The following is a 10,233-nucleotide window of genomic DNA, read 5'->3' on the forward strand; positions in this document are numbered from 1 at the left end:
GCGCTGTTCTCTGAGGTGAGGACAGCTGGAGGGAGTGGAGAGCACCAGGCTTGGTGAGTGGGGAAGGTCCTGGAGAAGGCGCCTGCAGTCCGAAGCGTGACGTGGTAGCAGTGTCGAGATAGCCTGCAGTAATCCTTCTGTGTTTAAAATTTTTCACAGAGAGTGGTCAGTATGAGTCAGTTTAAAGACAGGCAGGGGGAGGTTCCTGGTGATGGCTGAGAACGAAGGTCAAACTTCCCTCTGGACTTACTTGATGCACAGTGTTACGAGTGTAGAGATCCAGGACTGGATACACACCGCCGTTTAGCTGGACCTTCCGTCTTGTGGACTCAGCTACCACCTCCCTTTATGGTTAAAAATGTTCTGCCTGTCTTCAGCAGTTTGTTTGAAGTGTCTAGTTGAGGATGCCCATCCCCTTTGGAAATGGCCAGCTGGGGTCCAGTGTCAGACAGCTTCTGAGTCCAGGTGAGACTTAAGGTGCAGCCCTGATGTGTGTGTGCCTGGCCCAGGACTGGGGAGAGGAAACGAAGGTTCTTAGAATTCACTCATTTTTAAGTTGAGATGCAATTCTCGTGTCATCATTCACCCCTTTTCAGAGTATGGTTAGGTGATTTTTGGTATGTTCGAAATGTAGTGTAGCTAACACCACTGCCTGGCTCCAGACCATAAACCCCAGCCATTCCCCGCATTCCCATTCCCTTCTCCCCGGGAACTACCAATCTACTTTCTGTCTCCATGGGTTTGCCTATTTTGGGCCTTTTATTTAACATAATTCTGTTCATATAGACAGAATAATAAAATGCGAGTTTTCAGGTCTGGTTTAATTTAGCATAAAGCTTTCAAGGCTTATCCATGATGTAGCTTACATCAGTATCTCATTTCTTTTAACGGCTGTATAATATTTCATTTTATGGATATACCATATTGTGTTTATCCATTCATCAGGATTCATCATTTAAAATAATGATTGTTTTTGGGTTATTTCTACTTTTTGCCTGTTATGAATAATGCTTCTGTGAACATATGTGTACTGGTTTTTGTGTGCCTATATGTTTTGTTTCTCTTGGATATTTGCCTGGGAGTGAAAGTGATAATTCTACCTTTAACTTTTTGAGAAACTGCCAGCTGTTCTTCTGAGTGTGCCATTGTACATACCCAAGCAGAGCAGGAGGGCTCTAGTTTCTCCAGTTCCTCACTAACACTTGTTATTGTCTGCCTTTTTTATTTTAGCTTTCCTAGTGTCAGGAAGCTGTCTCTGTGGTTTTGATGTTCCATTCCCAAATGACTAGTGATGTTGAAAGCTTCCCCTGTGTTTCTTGGCCACTTCTGTTCTTTGGGAAATGACTTGAGCTGTAACCAAACCCCAGATTCACTCTTGGGATAGTACTGATATGTACAGTTACGCTAACTGCTTTGGACTCAGAATTGGCAGTCGGAGTTTCATGAATATGTGAGAAAGACACATAGAAGCTTTACTATGTAAAAACATTGAAGCATTTTTTTTAAAAAAATTGTATAATTTAGAATTTTCTTAGTTTTGTGTATGGTGAAAAACATATCCAAATATATTTGGCAGTTCAGTAGAATTTGTTAATAATATGACCTTACATTTTTATAGCTCAGTTTTGTTTTCAAATTACTCTTGTGCATATCATGTCGTATAATCCTAATAACACCATTGTGAGATACGATGGACAAATGTTATCTTCATTTTTAAGAACTAGAAGCTGAGTCTTGGTTTGTGATTTGCTTGAGGTCGCATAACTAGTAAGATTAAAATTTAAGACTTCTGATTTCCATTGTTTTGTGATAGTGAATTATTAGTCAAGTTTACATTTGGGGGAGGGTGAGCCTATATTGCTATGAGTAATCTGCCCAAGACATGTGGTCATGGCCAAGTCCCAAAAGATGATTGTGTAGCTCAGTTCATTATTTAGATGGCTGTTCAACAGGATGAATTGTTTTTTCATTTAGCTCCTTTTGCTGGAAAATCCTTACAATAAAAGAGCAGAATTATGTGCCAGCGTGGCGGCTCACGCCTGTAATCCCTGCACTCGGGAGGCTGAGGCGGGAGGATCACTATGAGTTTGAGACCAGCCTGGACTACATAGTGAGTTCCAGGTCAGTCGCAACTACATAGTTGAATTGGGACAGTTAAAAATAAGAGTCTAGGCTGGGCATGGGTGCGCACTTGTAATTCCAGAACTTTTGGTGGCTGAGGCAGGAGAATCAAAAGTTCCAGCCCAACATGGGCAATTTAGTGAGACCTTATCTAAAATAAAATAAAATAAAATAAAATAAAATAAAATAAAATAAAATAAAATAAAATAAAATAAAAATAAACCCCAGAATTATGTAACCCTGCATATTCGTTACATTTTGAGTGCAAGATATATGTGCAAAGACAGAATAAAGGTGAAGAGTAGATTCGGAACCATACAGAGAGGACTGGCAGCCCTTCATCCAATGACCTTGACCCTACAGGGCCTCCTGTTCCCTGCTTGTGTCCCTAAATTGATCTCCTTGAGAAACTGGAGCTTAAATGTAAAGTGAGTGCAGACAAAGTAAGCTGTCTTGCCGATATTTCTATAGATCTATGATAAATTTACTAAGCTTGCTTAAGTTATATAACTTATAGTTTGAGAATTTTGCCAGGCACCCACCTGTAATCCCAGAACTCAGGAGGCTGAGGCTGGAAGATTACCTCCAAGTTCAGGCCAGCCTGGGATACTAGTGAGTCCAGCACCAGCCTGAATTACATAGCAAGACCCTCCTCTTTTGGAGAATTTAGAAGATGTATAGTATCTTGATGAAGAACTGTTATATCATATATATATTCTAATTTAAAATTACACACCCAGGTCCGGGGATTTAGCTCAGCGGTTTGGCGGCCTGCCTCACAAGTGCGAGGACCTGAGTTCGATCCCCAGTACCACAAAAAAACAAACAAACAAAAAACCAAAAACAAAATAAAATTACACACCCTCAGTGGTTACTCAGGAGACTGAGGCAGGAGGATCCCTTGAGCAGGGCTTCTGAGTCAGGACACCTGCACACATAGAGGAGCCTAGCAGTGTGGATAGCTTTGAAATGCTCACCTCTCTGAAAACTAGGTCACAGTGTCCTCCTCCATATGATGTCCCCTGAGCCCAAACCAGCACCAGAGCATATTTTATCAGGAAATTCTGTCCCACAGAAGTGTTTGAAATAGTGTGCTTTTGTTGGAGAAGATACAACTTATTAATGCTTGTGTTTGTTTTCAAAAAGTTTTAAATGTATGTGTACTGATTGCACTTTATTTTTAGTGTGTTGAGTAGCACCAAATAACGCTAATAGTCATTCTCGTGGCTGGACATGATCAAAATTACCTGGGCGGCCATGTGTTCAGTCCCTGACCTTGAAAAGAGAAAATAAAAAGGACAAGGAAGGAGCTGCCGATGAAGGATGACGTCAGTTATTTCCTAGCGGGAGGCGATTCTGGCTGGAGGTGTGGGCTGCGGAACTGAGCTCTGCAGTGAGATGCTCAGTAGCAGAGGTGGAGACCAGAGCAGAGGTGTGAGCGAGGGGCTGGGGAGTTTCCTCGATCATCCGGGTCTGGGAGATGGTGAGACTGTTCCGTAAGAGAGGCCGCAGCTCCACCCCCACGCGGAGGTTGTCAGTGTGGGTTCTCAGGACCGCCCTGCCCTTTTCTACCCCTGTGCAGCATATCCTTTGCCTTGCTTTTCCATTCTTCATGTAAAAGAAATTTCTAGACACGGTTTCTGTTTCAGTTCACATATTTTATAACTTATGCTGCATATTATCTTATTGAATCCTTCATTCCCATGAAGTAGGTACCATCATTGTCTCCATTTTAGGGACAGAGAAACTGAGGCTGAGAGGTTAAAGAATTTTTTCAGGGTCATAATCAAGATTTGGATCCGTTTCTGTCACCTGCAAGCTGTGTGTATTTGGCTGTAAGCCGGCATGGTTTCTCGGCTTCCATTAATTGTTCATCTTGTTGCTTCTGTGGAAGCCCCACCTACTCACCTACTGGAGCTACAGTACCCGGAGGGTGCGCAGTGGCCTGGGGGTGCCTGGGCCGTCTGGCTGCCTGCCGCGGAACAGGGCCAGGAGATTGGGGTGCTGTGCACTGCCACTCCCTCGGCAGGGTCACTAGAGAGGACCAAGACAGTCTCCGTCCTGAACTAGAGTCCGGGATCTCCGCCCCGGGGGCTGTCAGCATGGCTTTGTGGGCAGCATCTGGCTGCTCACTTCTGCCTGAGCCAGCTTCCTGCTTCCTGCCCAGCGAGGGCACAGTTGCCACCCTGCTGTGCTCTTGGCAGCTCCTCCACCAGAAGTAGTCTTAGTTCTTTAATTTTTAAAAATTTTTTAAATTTATTTTATTTATTTTTTTTTTTTTTTTGAGACAGGTTCTCACTATGTATTTGAGACTGAGCTAGAACTCACTTTGTAGCCCAGACTGGTGTCGAACTCGCAGTGATCCTCCTGCTTCGGCCTCCTGAATGCTGGGATTACAGGCCTGTGCCACCACACCTTAGTTCTTTTAGAGATCTCAAAAGCTGGCTTCTTTTTCCCTTTGGAATATGATAATTTGGAAACATTTTCATGAGATACAGGCCCTGAGGCAGTTCCGAAAAAAATTACAGATTTAAGTTTTTTTCTTTTTTCTTTTTGGTACCGGCGATTGAACTCGGGCCCCTGTGCTTGCAAGGCAGGCCACCGAACCGCTGAGCTAAATCCCTGGCCCTAAGTTTTTTTCTTTTTAAAAATTAAAAGTTAAAAAAAATTTTTTTACTTTGAAGTACCCCTATTATGCCAACCAACTGCAAGTAGAGACTGCAGATAACTGCACATATTTATAGGGCACTGTGAGATGTTTCAGTATGTGTATCAGTGAGCAGCGATCGGATCATGGTAGCTGGCGTCCGGCAGAATAAACATCTATCGTGTCTTTCTCGGGAGCATTTGTTTTCCCTATGAGTTGTTTTGAATCATAAAATCAATTGCTGTGAAGCATAGTTGTCCTACTGTGGTACAGAACATTGGAAGCTCTTCCTTCTGTCCCGTACACCCCCAGCTGTTGACCATCTCCCCATCCTACTCTGGTCCCGTGCTTCCAGTCTTGCTAACCACTGTTCAGCTTTCTGCTTCTATAAGGTCAACTTTTTACACCTTGTACAATAGCAGCAAGATCATGCAGTATTTCTCTTTCTCTGCCTGCATATTTTATTTAACGGTGTTCCATAGGCTCATCCACATTGCCACAAATGGTTTCATCTTCATGGCTTCATAATATTCCACTGTGTTTGTATGATCCCATGTCTTAGCTATCTTTAACAGTGCTGCAATAATTAGGGAATGCAGGTATCTCTTCAACATACCAATTTCCTTTCCTTTGGACTCATACTCAGTGGTGGGATTGCTGAATTGTATGATAGGTCTATTTCTGGTTTTTTGAGGTCCTTCTGTACTGTTTTCCGCTCGGGCTGTACTAGTGAGCATTCCCAACAGCAGTGTATGAGAATTCCTCTTTCTCCACGTCTTTGCCAGCATTTATCTTTTTGTTCTTTCTAATAACAGCCATCCTGAGTGGTGCGAGATGATACTCACCATGGTTTGCGTTTGCATTCCTTCAGTGATGAGTAATGTGGGGCATATTTTCATAGACTTCTTGGCCATTTATCTCCTTTGGAGAGCTCTCTATTCAGGTCATAGGTTTGTTGTTGAGTTCTGAATGTTAACGTGTTGGATGAATACTTCATAGATATTTTCACCCATTCTGGATGTTGTTGCTCTGTTCTGGTGATTATTTCCTTCATGGTACAGAAGTCATTTAGGTTGATGCCATCTGTTTTGTCAGTTTCCGATTGCCTGTGCTTCTGGGATTGTGTCCAGCAAACCTTTGCCAGACCACTGCCCTAAAGCATTTCTTCCGTGCTTTCTTCTAGTAATTTCATGTTGTAAGGATGTCTTTAATTTTGAATTGATTTTTGGATGCTTTATAGCTAGAGATCTAGTTTTTTTCCTCTGCAAATGGATATCCAGCTTTCCCAGCATGATTTATTAAAGAGACTTTCTTTAAAGTATGCTCTCAGTGCCTTTGTTAAAACTCACTGGCTATAGATTTCTGGGTTTTTTTCTGTTTCATTGGTCTGTGTGTCTGTCTGTTTATGCCAGTACCATCTGTTTTGGTTACTGTAGCTGTACACTATATTTTGAAGTCAGGTTTTGTGAGGCCTCCTGTTTGGTTTGTTTTGCCAAGATTAGTTTAGCTGTTCAGGATTTTTTTGTGGTTCTAAATGAATTTTTAAAGTGTTTTTTTTCCCTCTTATTTCTATGTAGACTGGCATTCTTTTGATGAGAACTTAATAGAGATTTATTGAGCCAGTTTTTCTTTTGTGGTTAATGCTTTTTTCATTTATTATTTTTATTAGTACATGATGCAGTGCATAATGATTACATTCCTGTGGGGAGATGGTACATGTATGTAACACATCTTCATTCTTTTTTCATCTTTCTCTCTCTCTTTCTCTCTCTCCATCTTCTTCTGTTTAAAAAAGGTCTATTTCCCTTCTTCCTATTATCTTTTATTTTGCTCTTTAGTTACCTTTCGTGTTTCTCATGTAAGAGAAATTATGCAATAGTTAAGCTTATGTGTCTGGCTTATTTCACATAAAATGATGGTCTAAAGGTGTGCATCCTTTTTCTACAAATGGCTCAAGTTTATCCTTTGTGGTAGAGTAGAACTCCATCGTATGTAAATACCATGTTTTCTTTATCCATTCATCTGCTGATGATATATCGGCTGTTTCCAGGATTTAGCTACATAAATTGTGCTGCTATAAACATGGGGGTGGTGAATCACTGTAATATGATATATTTAACTTGCTTGGAAGATAGCTAGAGGGGGAGTATGCATCAGATGGAATTTCTAGGTTTAAGTTTTTTGAGAAATCTTCATACTGATTTCAGTAGTAGTTGTATTAGTTTACATTTTCATCAACAGTGTAGAGGGTTCCTTTCTGCCGCAGCATTAGTTATTATTATTTTTTATTTTTATTTTTTGGTACCGGAGATCAAGCTCAGGACCTTGAGCTTGCAGGGCAGGTGCAGTGCCACTGAGCTAAATCCCTGGCCCAGCATTAGTTATTTTTTATTTCTTGATGATAGTTATTTTTTCTAGAGTAAGATGGAATATTGGTGTTGTTTTAATTTGCATTTCCCTTATGACTAGTGATGTTGAACATTTTTTCATATATTTATTGTCCACTTATACTTCTTTTAAGAAATGTTTAGTTTAATTTGCCCATTTTTTTCCACTGGTTCTTTCATTCAAGGGGCTGTAATTTTTTTTGAGTTCTTCATATATTCTAGATATTAGTCCTGTATTTAAGGAATAGCTGGCAAGGTTTTTTTCCCCCATTTGGTAGGTTGTCACTTCACTCTGTTGGTTGCTTCCTTTGCCGTGCAGAAGGTTTTTAATTTGTAAGATAGTGCTTTTGAACATTAAAAAAAAAAAAATCTCTGCCTGGGGCTAAGGATTAAGCTTAGTGGTGCCACTGCCTGCCTCACAAGTGGAAGGTCCTGAGTTCAATCCCCAGTACCAAAAAAATATCTCTGCCTGTTCTAAGGTATAGAAGGTTTTTTTTTTTTTTTTTATGTCTTTTTCTAGAAGCTTTATAGATTTGGCTTCTACATTTAGGTCTGTGATCCATTTCATGTTAATTTTGTATTAGTGAACACAATTATAGTTTCATTGACTGAGATTCCCTGACTTTTTTTTTTTTTTTGTGGTACCGGGGATTGAACTCGGGTCCTTGCACTTGCAAGGTAGGCTACCGAACCGCTGAGCTAAATCCCCGGCCCCTCCCTGACTTTTTAATGTAGGTATATAACATACTTTGATCATATCCATTCCCCCTGTTCTTTGTGGCATGAAATGTGGGAGTCTTGTTTCATTTTGTCACATATCGTTAAGTAGTTACCCTAGCCAGAATTGTTGAAAATTTTTCTTTTTCCCATTGAATTATCTTGAGACCTTTATATCAGATTAAATCAAATGACTGTATATTTAGATTAGTTTTTTTTTTTTTTTTTAATACCTGGGATCAAACTCAAGACCTTGAGCTTGTCAGGCAGGTGTGGCACCACTGAGCTAAATCCCCGGCCCTGTTTAGATCTGATTTTACTTCCTGTGCTCAATTTCATTGATCTGTGAGTGTCTATGCCAATACCACACTACTGTGATTATTGTAGCTTTAAATAATCCTTGAAATCAAGTCCCACATGTCTTCAAATTGTTTTTTTTCAGGATTTTAAAAAATATTCTACATATATAGAATCAGCTTAACAAAGACAAAAAATGTCTTTTAGGGTTTTTATCCAGCTTGCAGTTGGCTTCATTGATCAGTTTGGAGGAACTGACATCTGAACAGTGTTGAATCTTTCTGTCTTTGAATGTGATATACTGCTCCACTGTTGAGCTCTTCTTTCACTTTTCACAGTAGTGTTTTGTAAGCCTTGCACATACTTTGTTGTGTATTGCCAGAGTCTTCCATATTGTTGATAAAATTGTAAATTGTACTTTATTCTGTTTTCATTGCAATATAGAAATGCAGTTTTTGTATTCACCATATATCTTGTGACTTCATTAAATTTACTTGACTGTGTCATGAGTTGGGGTAGTTTCCTTAAGATTTTTAAGTATCCCATCATGTAATCTGCAAAGAGACTGTTAACTCTTTCCTTCCAACTTCTGTGCTTTTTATTGATCTGTTATTCTGGCCAAGACCACTACTGCAATACTGAGCAGAAGCGGTGAGAATGGAAATGGACCTCCTTGCTTTTTCTTGGTCTTGGGAAGTGGAATGTCTTTCACCAGTGACTATGATCTTAACTATAGATACCTTTTATCAGGTTAAGAAAGTTTCCTTTGCTGAAATTTTTCAAAATGAATGCATATTGAATTTATTGAATGTTTTTTCTTCGTCTGCTGTAATACACAATTTGTGCCTATTTTCTGTTGAAATGGTGAGTTACTTTGATTTTCAGAGGCTGAAAAAGCTTAACTCCTCAAGATAGTCATAATGCTGTATCCCTTTCGTATGTTCCTGGATTTGACTTGCTCGTGTATGAAGCAGATGGGCGAATAGGCCCATTCCACACATTTGAGGTATTGGTGATGAGCTTGAACAGATTCTGCAGATACCAGTGCCTTAGGGAAGCCTGCAGTAATACCCAGAGTTATCTTTTTATTTTACACCTGTCCTTTGAAATGTACTGCCACCGGAGACGGCGTATGAATGTACAGGGCAAGGTTTAAAGTGCGAGTTTAGTGTAACCCTGAATTTCTTCAGGACAGGGGCTTCGTCTCACTCATTTAACTAGTGTTACAGAGGCCCTAAGTTACAGTGCCTCACATGAAATGCAAGTTTATTCTTCACTGTCAGGCCTGGCGCTGTCTTACCCATGGAGCCCCCAGGGAGCCAGGCTCCTCCTATTCCCTGCAGTGCCAGCTCTGGGCTGCAGGGACTGAATCGACTGTGCTTCTCACCTCCTGCTTTGTCCTCTTCTCTGTAACATTGCACATTAACCAGGTGTGACAATGGGTAAATATGTCCAGGCACACAAACTTTAGAAGCAGCCTAAGAAAATAGTATTACCTTTCAAAGAAAGTCACAGAAGGGGGACTTTCATCATTACATTCTACAAGTTTAAAAAATAAAGCTGGTTTAGGTGTGAAGAACAAATAGCTCAGATTAAGAACTGACCTTGAGTTTTATTTCTGTCACTTTCTCAGTGCAATCTAGGATAAGTCTTTCCCTCTTTTCCAAATTTATTGTATACAATTGTAATAATAAACACTTGCCAAGGTTGTGAATATTTGTTGAGGTAATCTATATAAAGATACTTTTGTTATATTGTTAAGCTCAATATATTCATTAAGCAAAAGAGGCATAACATGGAAAAAGAATGGATACAAAGCAAAAGAAACAAAATTTTGCAAATTATCTATTATTTTCTCTTTTCTGAAGGGAAACTCTCCCACCACATTCCTACTTCAAAGTATTTACTCATTTTAGAAAAAGACTGTAGTTTCTACGTCTTACTAACAAACAAATCTCTGATCTTACAGCAGTGTCTGTTAGTGACTTGAATTCCTGCTTCTTTCTTTCAGAGCATTTAGCTGCATCCTGCTTCATTTGCGGTTTCCTAAAAGGCTCTTTACCC

General features: G+C 40.1%; 1 long non-coding RNA gene across 1 annotated transcript in view; it reads right to left on the reverse strand.

Annotated features, from left to right (window-relative positions):
• Positions 1-6: 6 nt before the first annotated feature.
• Positions 7-10,233, reverse strand: part of LOC109118588 — a 19,584-nt gene continuing 9,357 nt past the window's right edge. The window contains exon 3 of the long non-coding RNA XR_004518155.1: positions 7-511. This is a non-coding gene — a long non-coding RNA (uncharacterized LOC109118588). The remainder of the gene's footprint in view (positions 512-10,233) is intronic.

This window comes from Fukomys damarensis, unplaced genomic scaffold (assembly GCF_012274545.1).
Source record: "Fukomys damarensis isolate Sample0158 unplaced genomic scaffold, DMR_v1.0_HiC HiC_scaffold_19, whole genome shotgun sequence".
NCBI classification, from domain to species: Eukaryota; Metazoa; Chordata; class Mammalia; order Rodentia; family Bathyergidae; genus Fukomys; species Fukomys damarensis.